Source organism: Tenrec ecaudatus, chromosome 1, assembly GCF_050624435.1.
Source record: "Tenrec ecaudatus isolate mTenEca1 chromosome 1, mTenEca1.hap1, whole genome shotgun sequence".
NCBI classification, from domain to species: Eukaryota; Metazoa; Chordata; class Mammalia; order Afrosoricida; family Tenrecidae; genus Tenrec; species Tenrec ecaudatus.
The window spans coordinates 69,382,964-69,400,127 of NC_134530.1; the positions used below are offsets into that span (position 1 = coordinate 69,382,964).

At 50.4% G+C, this 17,164-nt stretch overlaps 1 protein-coding gene across 2 annotated transcripts in view; it reads left to right on the top strand.

Moving 5' to 3' along the window:
• Positions 1–17,164, top strand: part of RNF220 (ring finger protein 220) — a 264,994-nt gene that overhangs the window by 14,245 nt on the left and 233,585 nt on the right. The gene's annotated exons all lie outside the window — the stretch shown is intronic.

Genomic DNA, 17,164 nt, shown 5'->3' on the forward strand with positions numbered 1-17,164 from the left:
ACATGTGTTTATCAGCAGGTTAGCACAATAAACTTCAACTATCTCGTATATATATTTTGCTGTTAAAAAGTTTGCAGAAAATGGAATCTAAAGATATTTTAAAATTTCCATGAACTCTTTGAAATCCTTCTCATTCTCTCTCTCTTTCTCTCTCTCTCTCTCTCTCTCTTCTCTCTCTCTCTATCTATCTCTCTCATTCACACACACACACGCGTGAGTTGATAAAAAAATTTGCTACTAATCTGGCTAGATCAGAGCATGTACACAAGTACAGATAAGAGCTGGAAACACAGGGAATCCAGGACAGATAAACCCCTCAGGACCAACGAGAGTAGCCATACCAGGAGGGGAAGGGGAAGGTGGGCTAGAAACGGGGAACTGATCACAATGATCTACATGTAACACCCTCCCAGGGGGATGGACAACAAAAAAGTGGGTGAAGGGAGTCATCGGTCATGCAAGACATGAAAAAAATAACACTTTATAAATAATGAAGGGTTTGTGAGGGAGGGAGGGTGGGGAAGGGAGGAGAAAAATGAGCTGATACCAAGGTCTCAAATAGAAAGAAAATGTTTTGAAATGATGATAGCAACAATGTACAACGTGATTGACACAATGGATGGATAGATTGTGATAAGAGCTTTATGAGCCCCAAATAAAATGATTTTTTTAAAGTTTGCTACTTAGGTTCCACTTGATGCATGTATGCGTTCATACAAGTTCGTACATGTATGGTTTTATTCCAAACAAAATCTACTTACCCAGTTCTCTGCCATTGAGGGTGTCTGTAGACGCGTTCTCCCCGTAATACAGGGGCTTTGGTTTCATTTGGCTGCCTTCAACAAACTGGGTCTAACGAACACTGGGCCAGTCCAGGTCAGCAGAGGGGTCAGCTCCTCAGAAAGATCTGCCACGTCTTGTGTCAGTTCATCTCTCTGACAGGTTCTCTCATTCGCACTGGTTCTCCTCTTTACCGAACGTGATCTTCTCTAGGGAGCGATATCCTGACGACTTGGCCACAGTAAGGGAGCCCAGATCTCCCATCCTCACTTCTAAAGAGCTGACTTGATAACCAACGACAGCATCATGTGTGTGTATGTGTGTGCATAGCCATGTACACACACACTTTTGTATTGTGCATGCTTATCCCCCGAAGCAAACCCAGTACAGTGGAGTCCACTCTCACTCCAGCGATCTGATAGGACAGAGATGAGTTTCAAGGTTGCAAATTATACCTCTTTTTTTAAATGCCCATTATCACTGTGCTTGCTTGTTGAACATCTGTTTTCGCTGGTGATTTGGGTGTGGGCTCTTGGATCATTAACTTTTGGTGGTGATTTAGGCGGTTTTCTGTTCAACAACTCATCCACGTTTTGTTTTGGATTGGGACTCTGCTCACTCCTCCTTATGATCACTGTTTCCTTTCATCCTTCCTTCCCATTCTTTCCTGCCTTTGGAGCTCGGTTCCTGGGCCACCGCTGCCCTTTGAGTTGAGATAGTCGAGTGTACCTCCCCTTACTGCTCACGGCCCAGGCCTGCCTGCGGCTTGGTTGAAAGTTGAGCCACAGGGCCACGTTCAATTCCAGGCTGGAGGGGGAACTAAATCTTGAGGGTCCCATCAGTCGATCAGAACAATAACCCTGGTCTCTTTATTATTTTAAGTTTGTTCCACATTTTCCTGCCATATTTATCTGCGGTCTGTCACTGAGATCTCTTTCAGAGTGCTCGGTAGTGGTAGCTGCTGCCAGAGTTCAGGTTCATGAGGTTCATTAGCCCTTTGCACTGTTCTCATGCGTATTTGATTTTCTCCACTCTTTGCTTTAGACAGGGGAAGGCCAAGAACTACTCGCAAGCTTTTGAGACCCCAGTTGCTAGTCACCAAAGCAGGAAGCAGACCACGGTCTTAGTGGCTTGTGTTATGTCATGTGAGCTTGCTGTCCTCTGAGACTCTGCGCTTGGAGCCCCTAGCCCAGGGACTCATTTCCGCAAGGCCCTTGGTTATGGCTCAGCAGTTTTCATAACTCTGCCCCTGTGTGCTCTTCCAGAGTCATGGATACATCTGCAGCATATGCAAATTCTTAGGTAGAAATAGTCTTTGTCCAACTGTTCACCTTCCCTCACCTGTTCGGCTTGCTGCTCTATGTATCCACTCGTAGACTGCTGTGATGGCTGTAAGTAATAGGGCTTTACCTTGATTGTCCAAGGCCGCACATCTTTACGGAAGCAGACCGCCATGTCTTTCTCCCTCCGAGGAGGTGATGGGATCCATCTGTGGGCCTTTCGGTTAGCACCTGAGCATTTAACCACGGCGCCACCAGGTCTCCTTACTTACGATGCATGTTTATGGCTATCCAGACACATGCACACACCAGGGGGCTTTAAAAAGTTCATGGCAGAGTTGAATTTAAAGATAAAGGGAAGATCCCACGAGTTTTTTTGAAGTGTTCTCCTATGTGCCAAACATAAGGAAGTCCGATTTCAGAGCACTGAATGTGGTGCGTAGGTGCCCTCGAGTCAGCGCAGCAGAACGAACGAGCGCTCGGTCCTGTGTCATCCTCACAACCCTTCCCATGCCCATGCCCGCCGAGCAGCCCCTGTGTCAGTCCCTCTGGGTGAGGGCCTTCCTCTTGTTCGCTGTCCCTGCACTTCACCAACCATGAGGTCCGTCCCCAGGGATGGACTCTCCTGACCCTATGTCCCAAATATGTAAGACCAAGTGTCGCCGTCCTTGCCTCCAAGGAGAACGCTGGCTTTACTTCTTCCAACACAGATGGGGTTGGCCTTTGCTGAGTCTTCAACCTTGAGGGAGCCCTCTACCTGCTGCCCCCCCCCACACACACATATACACACACACACACACACACTCCGAGTCAGGCTCCAGAAGCGCACACACACACGCACACACACACCGAGTCAGGCTCCAGAAGCATGCACACACACACATACACACACACACACACCCTGAGTCAGGCTCCAGAAGCACACACACACACACACACACACACACACACACACCCTGAGTCAGGCTCCAGAAGCACACACACACACACCGAGTCAGGCTCCAGAAGCGCGCACACACACACACACACACACACACCGAGTCAGGCTCCAGAAGCACACCCACATACACACACACCGAGTCAGGCTCCAGAAGCATGCACACACACACACACACACACCGAGTCAGGCTCCAGAAGCACGCACACACACACACACACACACACACACACCCCGAGTCAGGCTCCAGAAGCACACACACACACACACACACACACACACACCCTGAGTCAGGCTCCAGAAGCACACACACACACACACACACTGAGTCAGGCTCCAGAAGCGTGCGCGCACACACACACACACACACACACCCCGAGTCAGGCTCCAGAAGCACACACACACACACACACCCTGAGTCAGGCTCCAGAAGCACACACACACACACACACCCTGAGTCAGGCTCCAGAAGCGCGTGCGCACACACACACACACACACACACACACCCTGAGTCAGGCTCCAGAAGCGCGCGCGCGCACACACACACACACACACACACTGAGTCAGGCTCCAGAAGCGCACACACACACACACACACACCGAGTCAGGCTCCAGAAGCACACACACACACACCAAGTCAGGCTCCAGAAGCACACACACACACACACACACACACACACACCGAGTCAGGCTCCAGAAGCACACACACACCGAGTCAGGCTCCAGAAGCGCACACACACACACACACACACACCCCGAGTCAGGCTCCAGAAGCACGCGCACACACACACACACACACACACACCCCGAGTCAGGCTCCAGAAGCACACACACACACACACACACACACACACCCTGAGTCAGGCTCCAGAAGCGCGCGCGCGCACACACACACACACACCGAGTCAGGCTCCAGAAGCGCACACACACACACACACACACCCCGAGTCAGGCTCCAGAAGCACACACACACACACACACACACACACCCCGAGTCAGGCTCCAGAAGCACACACACACACACACACACACACACACCCTGAGTCAGGCTCCAGAAGCGCGCGCGTGCACACACACACACACACACACCGAGTCAGGCTCCAGAAGCACGCGCACACACACACACACACACACACACACACACACACACCCCGAGTCAGGCTCCAGAAGCATCCGCCCTCCCAGCATTGGCCGCAGCGTTATGTTCCTCGGTGGGTTGGGACTCTGGTTTTGTCAGCTTTTTGTGCTGTCGTTGGCAGACCACTTGCAATATGTGCCCGTGATGTCTCGGTTGACATTCTCCGCTGAAAGGAACTTAGCCTCTCGTCTTGCTGCTCAGTAAAGTTCAGAGTCTCCTTAGTTTCCAGTTTCCAGGGCCAGAGATGCTTGCTATTCCGGGAGGAAGTGTTTGGGCTCGGAGCCACAATGCCACGGCCCACAGGATGACAGGCAGATTCAAGACCAGAGGGCTGTTTGCTCTGGAGACCTGGCTGGGGCTTCAAGAACAGCCATACGCGACAAGAGTGTGGCCAGAGCAGGAGGGCTGCAGGCTTCAGAATGGCAGGGATTTGGAAGGGCCTGCCCCTGTGGCAAGATCTTTAGAAGTCAGAGCTGAGCCCAGAGGATTGGAAAGAGCAAGCGTTTGATAAAGCTTTTACTTGTGCGGTAAACTTCATTGTGTGATTATTTAATAGACCATTAACAAGCAGATTCATTAACAAGATCTTAATTAACAAGTTCCAGGGTTATCCCTCCAACTTCCCAGGGGAACTGTTCTCCTCCTCCTATTTAGACCCAGCGACTTCCTATCCTCTGTAAACTAACCATACCAGATGCATTTAAATTCAGTCTTTTCATTGCAAGTGAGATGACTGCAGGCAACGGCTGGAACGGAGCGTGCTCCTGAAAATAATGGCGGACACCTCTTTAGTGCATTCCGTGTGTCAGGTACTAATCAGAGTGCTTTCTGTGATTTATTTAATGCCCGTGAACTCCCTGCGCAGTGGGGATTGGGTTATCGCCACCTTCCAGATGAAGAAATTGAGGCCCACAGCAGGTAAGCAACGTGCCTATTGCCGCGCACGAGTGAACGAACAGCGAGGAGAGTCAAACGCAGGCAGTCTAGTCTAGCTCTAGAGTCAAGGGGAAAGCAGAATAAACCCAGAAGAGAGGGAGGCCTGTGCGTCAGATTCATGCGAGAACGGGCCTAACCTTTCTGTGTAGAGTGTGCCAGGCACTGTTCTGAGCACTTCACACCCAAGGGGCTTCAGAAAATGCCCGGGGAAACCCCACTGCCTGGGAGTTGACTTGTGCCAGTTTTAGGCGTCACGTCTTTGGTCCTCCTCCCAACAAGCCTTTTGCTGTCTTCAGTGATCGGGGAGTTTGTTTGTTTCGAGGCAGAGACTGTATCTTCGCCCTCTCTGTTCTTAGTTCCTAACACAGTGCCTGGAACTTACTAATTAGGATCTTTTAAAAACTGTTTGTTAAACATATCCTTTGTTGGGTGGAGAAAGTTGACCCCGTTTTGTTTACTCCTGATGCCGTTGCTCCTTAACGACACCGGAGCCCTGGTGTTGTAGGGACTTACTCACTGGACTGCTCACTGCAGGTCAGCAGTTCCAATCCACCAATCGCTCTGAAGGAGAAAGACGAGGCTGGCTTCGACCAGAAAGGTTCCCCTCCTCGGGAACCCTAGATAGCAGTTCTGCCGTGCCGTGGAGGGTCGCTCTGAGTCAGCATTAACTGGATGGCTTGCTTTGTTGTTGTTGTTAATACTGTCCCTTGTGCCGTACCTGCCTGGACACAAGCTTCTCTTCTCTCTGGGCTTTACTTTTCTCAAAGGAAAGTGAGCCGAGTACTTGCACTAATCCCTTAAGGTTGTGGTAAGTAGTCAATGATTTAATATAAAGTCTAACTGGAGTTCTAAGAACAGCGCCGGCACGTTGTTTGTCATCTGTAATTACCATAACAAGGGCTTGGACACAGATGTGAAATCTTTGGCACCAAGCCTCTTCCCCATGCCTTGGTTCTCTATGACTCTTAGGGTCTGGGGCAAACTCAAAAGCCAACGCACGGCCATTGAGTCCACTGGCTCCTATAGGACGGACGGACGGACGGGGTGTGGCTGACTCCGGTGCGCTTCGGAGACTTTCCCCCTTCATAGGAGTAGAAAGTCTATCCTTCTTCTGCAGCGTGGCCGGAGGCCCCTTACTAAGACCTGGAGGGTCTTCGCCCCCCTTGTCACCGCTACGCCACCCGGGCGCCTCGGGTCTGTGAAAAATCCCCACTGCTCCTGAGGGGGGACTGGAGGAACTGGCACATGCAGAGAAACCTGTGAGAGCTGGAACTTGACGAGACTGCCATGTTTTTCTGGGTTTTGCAAGTTTTCCGCCAGCAACAGGGTGCCGTCTTCCCACCCTGCCATCGCTCGTTCGAGTGGAACATGCTGGAGGTTCCTTCTCTGATGGGTTGCCGTCTTTCCTAAGGCCCAGCTTGTGCAGGCTTGACTGGATGATATTGTCTTGCCTGCCTGGATGACGTTAGTGATCGCCCAAGGACCTCTTTCTAGAAGTACCTGGAAGGGTTTACAAAGAGCCCTGGGAGCACAGTGGTTAAGGGCTCACCTTCAGACTGAAAGGTCTGTGGTTCGAACCTACCCGTTGCACCGTGAAGGAAGCTGTGGCCGTCTGCTCTGGAGAGACGCGCAGCCTGGGGCAGGTCTACTGTGTTCCTACAACGTCTTTATTCATAGGAATCAAGTCAACCATGGCGTACTTTTGGTGAGGATTTGGAGAAGGACAGTAAGGTTTTTTTCCAGAGGGCAAGGGTTGGTTAATTTTGTTCTTTGCACCGACTCGACAGCTGCTCAGGTAGCAAGCCTGTAGACTATTTGCTCTTTACCAACTGTTTTGGAGTGAGGAGCAGGAGGTGGCAGTATGCCTGGAATCATGGGGACATTTGAGCCAAGAACTGCTGTAGACTGCCATTCTTTCTTCCAGTGACATAAATGTGCGACTCAGAGAGAGAGAGAGACAGAGAGAGAGAGAGAGAGAGAGAGAGAGAGAGAGAGAGAGAGAGAGAGAGAGAGAGAGAGAGAGAGATTGCTGTTGCCCTACGGGTATCCTCCTCTCCAACGTACATGGCGCAAGTACTCCGCTCTCAAATCTCAACTTGAAGATTTACAAGATTCTTCCACTGCAGTCCCCGCCCCACCTCTTCCTCTTTAGTTCAGCAGAGATGCTCATAGACCCCCAAACGGCCTCCCTCTTCCCAAATTGGCCTCCTTGTGTCTTTCTCAGGAGCGTGGCCACACTCTCACTTTCTGGAGCTGCAATCTAAACTTCTAAGAGGCTTAATAGGCAAGGAGATTTCGGGATCTTTGACTCTCTGAGCCTGAGCCCTAAGTGGTTTATTCTATTAAGCTGATTCCCGGTGGTGCAGAGCTTTGCCAGATAAGAGAGGTGAAGGGGGGGTGGGGGGGGGGTTGGTGGTAGGGGGAGGGGGTGGAGCAGGGAGTAGGACAAATAAGATACTTGCCCTCCAGCTTCTACTCTGCCCCCACCTCCAATCTACTCCTACCGCAGTTTCTGTTTTTAGAGCCCAGCAATGAAGGGAGTGGAAGTGGTGCTAAGCAAGACCTTCCTGAGAGGACAGAGGATGTTGGTGCTTTGCTCTGCTCCTCCTCTCTGCCCCCACACTCTGCTCCTCCTCTGTGCTCCCCCCCTCGGCTCCCTCCTCTGCTCCTCCTCTGTGCTCCCCCTCTGTGCTCCCCCTCTGTGCTCCCCCTCTCTGCTCCACGTCTCTGCTCCTCCTCTCTGCTCCTCCTCTGTGCTCCCCCCCCTCGACTCCCCCCTCTGCTCCTCCTCTGTGCTCCCCCTCTCTGCTCCTCCTCTCTGATCCCCATCTCTGCTCCTCCTCTGTGCTCCCCCTCTCTGCTCCACGTCTCTGCTCCTCCTCTCTGCTCCTCCTCTGTGCTCCCCCCCTCGACTCCCCCCTCTGCTCCTCCTCTGTGCTCCCCCCCTCGGCTCCCTCCTCTGCTCCTCCTCTCTGCTCCTCCTCTGTGCTCCCCCCCTCGGCTCCCTCCTCTGCTCCTCCTCTGTGCTCCCCCTCTCTGCTCCTCCTCTCTGATCCCCATCTCTGCTCCTCCTCTGTGCTCCCCCCCTCGGCTCCCTCCTCTGCTCCTCCTCTGTGCTCCTCCTTTGTGCTCCTCCTCTTTACTCCTCCTCTATGCTCCCCATCTCTGCCCCTCCTCTGTGCTCCTCCTCTGTGCTCCCCCTCTCTGCTCCTCCTCTCTGCTCCCCCTCTCTGCTCCTCCTTGCTGCTCCCCCTCTCTGCTCCTCCTCTCTGCTCCCCCTCTCTGCTCCTCCTTGCTGCTCCCCCTCTCTGCTCCTCCTTTGTGCTCCCTCTCTCTGCTCCTCCTCTCTGCTCCCCATCTATGCTCCTGCTCTCTGCTCCTACTCTCTGCTCCCCGTCTCTGCTCCTCCTCTCTGCTCCTCCTCTCTGCTCCTCCTCTCTGCCCCTCCTCTCTGCTCCTCCTCTCTGTACCTCCTCTCTGCTCCTCCGTCTGCCCTTCTCTGTGCCTGTTTCTGTACTTCACTAAAGCCACTTGGGAGTTTTCCTGTCTTTCCTTCCCGCCTGCTTTTGCCTCCACGCTAGTTTGATCTACAAAAAAGGAATGATGAATAAAAAGGATGACCTTTTGGCTGGTAAGTATGAAGTTCTGGTGTGGACTTGAAAACCAAGATGCTATCATCTTCTATGTATTTAATAAAATAAAACCAAGTTGTAATCATAACGAAGGAAACGAAGCAGAATTCATCTAGTTCCTTCCTTCCCGTCTCCTTGCTGCCCAAGTTATGCCCAGTAGAAGTCCTTCTTGCTGTATTGGCCCAGCTGAGAGGTTCGGCTTTGTCTGTTCCCATTCTCCCCTGGTTCCGGAGGCCCGCAGGTGGGGAGAGCACAGAGTCACAGTGGATTGTACAGAAACCATGAGTGACATTTGTGAGCAAGAAAAATGGACTGTGAGGAAGTGAGGGTGTGGCTGTCCAGAACGTCAGTCTAGGGGCAACGAGCAGGACCCTCATGGCCGGAGCCAGCCCCTATTGCTGCACGTCAAAGTAGAAGGCTCCGCCGGGCGCCCAAGGCTGTGCATCTCTGTGGAAGGAAACCACAGACTAGAGAGGGCCAGTGCGGTAGGGCCTCCACCCTCTCGGGGACAGCCAGAGCTTTCGCCATTGTGCTACTGAGTCTCCAGGGGGCTGAAGAGAAGGAGAGAAAGCTTGCAGGTGGGTGTGGAAAGAAGACGGAGACTGTAACATCTCTAGGAATTAGAGTGATTCTTGGGTAACAGCCACTGCTGGTGGGAATATGCGGGGACGGCGTCCTGCACAGATGGAGTTGGTACGAGTGAAACATGGTTTAGCCGTTTTTGCAAGGTGCTTTGGCAATGTCTATCTCTGAGACAGTACAAGTATCCTGTGATGGAATTCAGCCACAGACAGACATCCTACATATATTTGCTCAATTATGTAAAGATGTATGTGCTTTGTAGCATTGTTTACAATGTTAAAAAAAACAACACCCCAGAAACAACCTTACGATACATCCGTATAATGGAATCTATTGTAGTGGTTTTTGAAAATGAAATAGGGCCACGTGTGTACAGCAGAGTGCAGAGGAATGCACACACTCTGGTCTCTTTGTAGAGAAGAGAAGACACGTGTGCTTATATATACATAGAATTTTAGTAGCATATGTGTGATGGCGCTAGCAGTGTTCCCTGGGGAACATGACTGGGATGGGAAGAGGGGAGTCATATTTTTTGTCCTGTGCTCTTCTGCAGCATTTGAATTGCTAATATGTGCACGTATTATCGTTGTAATGTAAAAAGATCTAGCTTATCATCTTAAAAAGATAATTTGAGGATCCTAGAACACGAGAAAGAAACTCCTGTGGTTAAAGGTTAAGCCGTGGGTTATGGGTTGGGCTGCTAAGGCTGGTGGTCCCAACTCACCTGCCACTCCCGAGGAGAATGATGCCGCTGTGAACTTGACCCCTCAGAGGCCCTCGGGGGGTTTCCACTCCATCCCCAGAGTCAACATGAATTCGACTCAGCAGACTGGCGGTGGGTTTGCATTCTGCTTGTCTGTTGGTTTGTAGCCGACAAGGACATGAAGACCAAACTAAGGCAATACAAGTAAAGCACAGATTTTAGTCCATGATAATGTGTCACTCTTAGCTCATTAATTGTGACAACGTCTCCATAAGATACTAACAACAGGGAAAACCGTGGTGTATGAATGTGTGGTATGTGGAATTCTGTATCAGCCTTACGATTTTTCTGTAAGTGTGAAGGTTGTTTTCACATAAAAAATGCTTACTGAAAACAGATAATTTGGAGGATTACATGATTAGAAAGGCCTAGCATTTAAAAATTTAATCAGAAGGGAGATGGATTGATAAAATTTTATGACCATGTCTGGTTCTAGAAGTAATTGCTAATTGCTTCCATTTCTTCCAAATGACCACAATCGGACGGAATGTAAACTGTCGGCACAGTTGCTGGGAAAGTGTTTTGTTTACAAAATTAATTTTCTTCCCTTAATTAGTTTGCATAAAGGTTAACTGATCAGCTTCACCCTCCGAAAGACACAGACGGGTCTAGAAGCAACACAGTGAAGGGAGATTAAATATGAAAAAGGAGACATCACCAGTCAATTGTTTGCTTTCTTCAATCGGACAAGATGGGGTGGGCGGAGAGCAGACGTCAGGGGTAAACGGAATCCCACGTAACCAGCTCTGTCCGTGGCCACTTCAATGAGGTTTTGCCTGCATTGGCGCCAGAACCAGGTGGGAGCAGACCAGGAGCGCATTTCACCAGCTGGCCTGTAAGTGAGGTCTCTTTCCCCGGAATGGGTCTATACCTCACAGACCTGCCGGGGACTCGACATTTATATCCATCTATGTTCCCCCCTCTGGGAGTAAGAAATTGTTCAGATAAAGTATATGAACGTTTCCTTGCTTGGATCTTCCAGTAGTAGAAGCAGCACGCTGTGCTTTGCTCCCAGCTGACCCCTGCCCTCGATTTGGGAGGACCGACTTCATCCTCCTGGGGCTGCGTCCCGCCCTGGGCTTCTCGGCCATTAGATGCTCATTGTGTCCGGCCTCCTTTCAGGCACGTCCTTCTCTTTCCTTTGGACCCTGGGACGTGGGCATTTCCCAAAGGTCTGACCTGCCTCCATCTCTCTATTTAGACGGAGCATTTTATAACACCGTCTCATCAACCTAAGCAGCATTATCAACTAGTGTCTTTGGCCAAACTGGTCCACTTGCTCTTCCCTCATCTCATGTCCTTTTTTATTCTCATAGATCTCCCATGTCATTTCTCTGAGACCCTAACCCATTTGAACATTTTATTGTGGTTTGGGTGAAAGTTCATGAAACAAATTAGTTTCCTGTTCAATGATTTATACTCATTTTGTTTCACGATTAGGTACAACACCCTCAATGTCCCAGCACTCTTCTCCTCGGTTCCCAGTTCTCATTTGACCTTTTCTATTCCTTCCTGCCTAGGGAACATTTTTCCCCCCGGGGGCTGGTGTGTAAATGCTGCCCATTTGACTTCTTATGGTTAATTATTCAGAGGATTTGTTCATCATGGGTGTTTCGGCTTGGCTGGAAAGTGCCCACCAGCAGTGGATTTAGTTCCAAGTTTAAAGGATGTCTAAGGACCGTAATCCCTGCGCCTCAGACCAATACATCTTGCCCACACTTAAAATTTCCCTCTCACAAATTATTTCTTCTGCTTTAGGCATCTCCTCTTCCTTCATCTCCCTGACAAGTTCCTACTAACCCTGGAAGATTTACTTCGAGTGTCGCCTTCCAGAAAGACCTCCTTCCTCAGGCTGAGTTAAGTGTCCCCGATTTTGGTCCCACAGTACCTTGTCTCCTTCCCTCTGTCGCAGCACTTAAGTCTCTTATGATTCTATTTTTCATGGTGCTAAAGAGTAAAGTGTGCGCTGGTGAGAGGAGGAGGACGTAAGGGAAGCTGAAAACAACCGCCAAGTACGAGCTGGTCTGCTCTTCTAGTCTGGTGTGGTGGCAGTTTCAAACAGAGTCAGCTGTAAAACACTCCTCTCAAACACATCTTTTGCTGGTGTCGGTTCTGAAAGCTTGCTGTAGTTACGCTTTCGTTTTAGCAATATATATGTAGATTTCAGATCTGCACACTTTATTACTCATTCTTTAATAAGCACTGTATTCTTTGAGGAAGAATTTGGTGAAACAAACTGAACTCCGGGGTGTAACATTTTTGTACGGCCACGGCAAACTTTCTCTTCGTATAGTACGTAGTTGCTTAAATTTGACTGTCTTTTAAAAGAGAACTTCTTCTTTGTAAACGAAGTGTTTACATTAAGCCTAAAGAAATAGTCCAGAACATGTTGTTACTGGAAATAATCTTGCCACGCAGACGCGACCTGCTCGGTCAAACAGGCTGAGTCACCCCCGGAGGCGACGTTTGAAGTGACACCTGGGTGAATGATGAGCAGGAGACAGCAGTGCAAGGATTTGGAAGATGGGCGTTGTGGCGTGTTTGAGAGGCAGAGAATCGTGGGAAACACAGTAATAGGTGAGAGGGAGGGGGCCAGACCTGGAGGACTCGTTTAGGCCGCGGAGAGTTTGGGTGATACTCGGCAGGGGCCACAGAACCTTGTAAAGAGGGAGAAGTCTCACGTTGTGATTTATCATATTGAAACATTACACGGGATACTGGACGTGCAAGAGACTGGCACGAGGTGAGTGTTGGTAAAAAGACAACTTATAAAGAAGCTGTTGCAGTCGTCGCAGTGAGTGATAAACGCAACCACACCCATGGCCGTCAAGCCGATGCCCACTCGCGGCGGCTCTGTAAGGCAGACAGGAATTGCCCGATCGCTTCCCAAGGCTGTAAGTTTTAGGGAAGCAGGCTGCCACGCGTTCGTCCTACCGAGGGGGTAGTGAGTTTGAACCACCCACCTTTGAGTTAGCAGCTGAGTGCTTTAACCAGTGTGCCACTAGGGCTCCTTGAGATAGTTGAAACCAAACCTAGAACCCACTACTGTCAAGTTCATTCCAACTCACAGTGACCCTCTAGGACGGAGTTGAAGAAGCCAACCGCCTCATCTCCCTCTCACAGAGGGGCCAGTAGATGGAGATTGCTGGTTTGCAATGCAGCACTTAACTCAGGGCACCACCAGGGCTGCTTCTAGTGACGGATCAGGAATAATGTCGAGCATTTTAAGTGAACCATGCACGGTGTGTTTCCCATACGAGGCACACAATACATGGTAAATAAATAGATTTCTACAACACCAAGTGCTTTTAAAGACCCCTGGGGACGAGCAGATGCTGACAAGCATGCTGGTCCACCAGGGGCCCTGACGGTGGTATTTCCCATCTTGGTCTCTCTTTGGAGCGCAGACACTAGCTGTATTGCTTGTGCCTCTGTTTTCTTATCTGCACAATGGGAATAAAATGAACTGGCGATTTTGTGCTATTTAAAAACAAAGGATGTCTTTATAGCATGATGCCTGCTTCATAACAGCCTCTTGACAAATGGCGACTTGTCACCTTGGAGTCCCTGAGTGACACAATGGTTAAAGGCAAAAGTTAGGGGGTTGATTCCATCTAGAGGCGCCTCGGAAGAAAGGCATGGCAATCTGCTCCTGAAAGGTCACAGCCTGGACCCCCCTGGGGCAGCTCTACTGCCTGCGCACGTGGGGTCACCAGGAGTCGGAATCCACTTGAGTAGCTGACAACAATAATTACTGTCACTTTGGGGGTCCCTGGATGTTGCATATGGTTGGAGGTTCAAGTCCCCCTGGAGGTAACTCAGAAGGGCCTGGGACCCTCTGAAAACGCAGCTGCTGGAAGTCCCTGGGGGACAGTTCTATGCTACACAGACCAGGTCACCCGGAGCCAAAGTTAATTTTGGAAGCAGCTGGTATAGGATAGATAGGACTGCTGAAATACAATAGTATTTTATTTTTTAATAATAAAACAATGGAGATAGAGGCCAGTCTTCCATAGCATGTGAGAATACTTTGAACTTTTATTCTGTCTTCTGCATCTAAATGTTTGTTGGCCTTTGAGTAACTAGGTTTTTAAGTTCCAAGACAGGGGCAGGTGGGGGGAGGGGATACATCTATCAGAAATGTCTTTGGAAAGAGAGAGTTAGCGTTCCAGTATTCTCAGCTCATCCTTTCCTCCTGATCTTGAGAGGGATCAAATCTTCATTTCACGTCCAAGGTCATCTGGGGAAGCCTACAGTGTGAGCTTGACTCACTCGCAAGGTAAGTGCTCCCTAGAGCAGGTCCCCCATTTTCCTCTGCGAGAGCTTCCTGGGGCCCTTGATGCCCTCAGCTTATGCCCAGTTCAATGCCTCTGTTGAGGATGTAACCAGAGTTGTTTGACTGTTCATCATCGGACCCTCGCCTCGAGCAGCCCGGGTCTCTGGGCCCCGCAGTGACTGCGAAGAGAAAGGGGAGTTGGAGAGAGCTCTTGTGGGGCCATAGTCTCTGTGCTCCATTCGCCCTTCCCTCGGAGAAGCCAAGGTGAGTAGATGGCAGAGGAAGAGAGGGTCCAAGGGGGTTGGGGGAGCCCAGTAGGGTACAGAACTGGTTAGCACAAAGGCCAGGGGAGGGGCTTGCAGGGGAAGACACGGACGAATTTTGCCCAGTTTAAATCCCACTTGAACCGGGTGGTTTCTGAATCTTGAACCTTTTGAGGTTCAAGTTGAGTGCACTCTTGACAACACGTGATTTTCCGGCTCACATCAAAAAGGCTTTAAAAGACTAGGAAGCCTTTTCCTTGGGACATCAAACGGACACAAAGCAGGTGCTGACGAGATGCGTGCAAATGAACCCATTAAAGTCTCCCGTGGGGATTAGTTCTCCGTAAGAAGCATGTGAAGTTGGATACACACATGGGAGCCGGGCCTTGGCCCAAACACTTGCCGGCAAGGGAGACCCAGGGTGTACCTGTGTCTGTCTGTTTACCGGCTGCAGCCGCGGGGCCTGGAGGCAGACCTTATTTGTTACAAGGTTCACACAGAAGGACCGGGGAATTAGAAACGGAAAACAAACGCCTGTATTCTGGATCTTGCCTAAGGCAACACTTATGTCCCCAATAAAAGGTGTAAATTAACTTAGGAAAGATAGGTCATTCCTTTGAAAAATTGTTGGGCGGTTTTTGGTGGCTTAGAGCAGAATTTTGCTTATTGAACCAGCCTCAATGTATAGAGCCAGAAGACCTCCAGTGTCGCCTGCCTTCTGGTAAATGAATAGCAGGGGTTCGGACTGCTGTCTCGGCCCAGCAGTGCCGTAGAATTTCTGTTACCGAGCAAGTGGCTGAAGCTTAAGGCAACGGGGCCCACACAGTTACGGGCCGGTCTACCGTCCGAGCTCCATTTGAGCTGAGCGGCTAAAATATTCACGATTAGTAAGAAGGAACACATCGCACTGAGGCCACTCGCCTGTAAGAAACCATAATTAGCAATTAAATGTATATTTTAAGAAACAGTTCCGACCGGCAGCGTCTCAATAAATAATTGTCACACTGCTGATTGTGCTTGTTTTATTTCCCTGTGTTTTTCCTTATCTTCCGCCGCCCCCCACCCCCGCCCCGACCTCTGCATAACTTACAACCCTGTAAATGCTCCGGAGCTGTTAATATGACTGTCGATACGTTTGCCATGGTGACTTGAGCTGTGTTTGGCGAGCATTTGAAGAAATCAGTCACTGGTCGGAGGGAGGAAAGACAAGCTGTCGATATCCAGGGAGAGATGCTAATAGTCCTGGTGACAAATCATCCTCTGGATTCTCCAAGGGTTAAGGAAAAGCACCTCTTAGGCAAGGGAGCTCAGGGCTAAGTGGGGGTGACTTGTTAGGAAGCAGCAGACATCAGCTGTCATGGACCCGCAGTGTCCTTTCCATTGTCTTGCTTCGCACCTCTCAGAGCCACATATGAATTTCGGAGACAAGCAGGCCTGGATTGGAATGCTGATTCTCAACGGGGTGACCTTGAGCAACCAGCGAACCTTCACTTACTTCCTCATCTGAAGATCAGAGACTGTAACACCTCGCCTCGTACCCCAGACACAAAGAGCAAGCCGTCGCCGATGGAGGCCACACAGCGCGGAACTGCCTCATGGGGCTTTCTTGTGTCCTCTCCATGGGAGCGGATAGCCAGTCCTCTCTGTCAGGGCTGTCACCAGTGGGTTCAAATTGCCGATCTTTAGGCTGCAGAAACCAATCACACCGCCCAAGGGGCTCCGCCTCGCCTCCGTTGTGGTTAGGTCAAGTTCCGCCTCACAGCGACCCTCGGCGGACACAGCGGATGCCACCCCGTCTCCAGCCAGCCTCTCATTTGTGCTTCTGATTCAGCCCGTTGTTGCAGCCTCTGCGTCGCTCCAGCTTGTCTAGGGGTTTCCTGGTTGCCCCTGCCCCTCTTCCTCACCCAGCAGGCTGTCCTTTGCCAGGGACTGTCTCCTGATACAGTGCCCACAGTGTGTGAGACGCTGTCTCGCCAGCCTTGCTTCTAAGGAGCATTCTGGCTGTATTTCTTCCAAGACAGCTTTGTCTGTCCTTTTGGCAGTCCATGGAACTTTGCGTGTTTTCACCAGCACCATAACACGAATTCAGTGTGCAACTTTCGCATTGAAGAGACCAGGGCTTGGGTCAGACATATCTTTGTTTCAACGTAACACCCTTGCTTTCAACACTCTACACGCTGCACAGGTCTGTGCCGCAGAATTAGCCAGCGCAGCATGTTGTTTGAGACCTTCACTGCTGCTTCCATGAACGTTGCTTGTGGATCCAAGCGAGATAAAATCTTGGACAACTTCAGTCTTCTCTGTTTATTGTGATGTTACCTATTGGTCCAGTTGTGAGGAATCTGGATCTTTTCCACGGAGTTGCAGGCCACACCATCTTTGGTCTTCATCAGAGAGTGCTCTAAGCCCTCCTCAGTTTTAGCAAGCAACGTCGAGTGAGCTCTAGCGCAGGTTGCTAGTAAGCTTTCCTCCAGCCCCCAGGCTGCATTCCCTTCATATACCCCAGGCTCTCCGATGACTTGCTCAGTCGACAGAGCGAGTGAGTGTGGTGGGAGGATACAGCCCTGGCACAGACA